Source organism: Papaver somniferum, chromosome 6 (genome assembly GCF_003573695.1).
Source record: "Papaver somniferum cultivar HN1 chromosome 6, ASM357369v1, whole genome shotgun sequence".
Classification (NCBI taxonomy): Eukaryota; Viridiplantae; Streptophyta; class Magnoliopsida; order Ranunculales; family Papaveraceae; genus Papaver; species Papaver somniferum.
Window position 1 is genome coordinate 34,304,131 of NC_039363.1, and position 1,458 is coordinate 34,305,588.

Here is a 1,458-nt window from a genome sequence, read left to right on the forward strand (position 1 = left end):
GATATATTTGACACCTCGAACCTGGCCCGGACCAGAACATCAGGTCTGTATATGGTAATCTTCCAACATGAGTTAAGTGATAAGTTGCAGTTTCATCCAATTTGATATATTTGACACCTCGAACCTCACCCGGGCCACAACATCGAGTCTGTATATGGTAATCTTGCAACATGAGTTAAGTGATAGGTTGTAGTTTCATCCAATCTGATATATTTGACACCTCTAACCTGGCCCGGACCAGAACATCGGGTCTGTATATGGTAATCTTGCAACCTGAGTTCAGTGATAGGTTGCAGTTTCATCCAATCTGATATATTTGAGACCTCGAACCTGGACCAGACAAGACCAGAGCATCGGGTCTGTATATGTTAATCTTGCAACATGGGTTAAGTGATAGGTCGCAGTTTCATCCAATTTGATATATTTGAAACCTCGAACCTTTCCCGGACCAGAACATCGGGTCTGTATATGGTAATCTTGTAACTTGAGTTCAGTGATAGGTTGCAGTTTCATCTAATCTGATATACTTGACACCTCGAACATGGCCAGGAACATAACATCGGGTCTGTATATGGTAATCTTGCAACCTGAGTTAAGTGATAGGTTGCAGTTTCCTCCAATCTAATATATTTGACACCTCGAACCTGGACCGGACCAAAGCATCGGGTATGTATATGGTAATTTTGTAGCATGAGTTAAGTGACAGGTTGAAGTTTCATCCAATTTGATATATTTGACACCTCAAACCTCGCCAGGACGAGAACATCGGGTTTGTATATGGTAATCTTGCAACCTGAGTTAAGTGATAGGTTGCAGTTTCATCCAATCTGATATATGTGACACCTCTAAACTCGCCCGGAAGAGAACATCGGGTTTGTATATGGTAATCTTGCAACCTGAGTTCAGTGATAGGTTGCAGTTTCATCCAATATGATATATTTGAAACCTCGAACCTGGCCCGGACCAGGACATCGGGTCTGTATATGGTAATCTTGCAACCTGAGTTAAGTGATAGGTTGCAGTTTCATCCAATCTGATATAATTGACACCTCGAACATGGCACGGACCAGAACATCGGGTCTGTATATGGTAATCTTGCAACCTAAGTTCAGTGATAGGTTGCAGTTTCATCCAATGGGATATATTTGAGACCTCGAACCTGGACCAGACAAGGCTAGAGCATCAGGTCTGTATATGGTAATTTTGCAACATGAGTTAAGTGATACGTCGCAGTTTCATCCAATCTGATATATTTGACACCTCGAACTTGGCCCGGACCAGAACATCGGGTTTGTATCTGGTAATCTTGCAACCTGAGTTAAGTGATAGGTTGCAGTTTCATCCAATCTGATATATTTGACACCTCGAACCTGGCCCGGACCAGAACATCAGGTCTTTATATGGTAATCTTCCAACATGAGTTAACTGATAAGTTGCAGTTTCATCCAATTTGATATA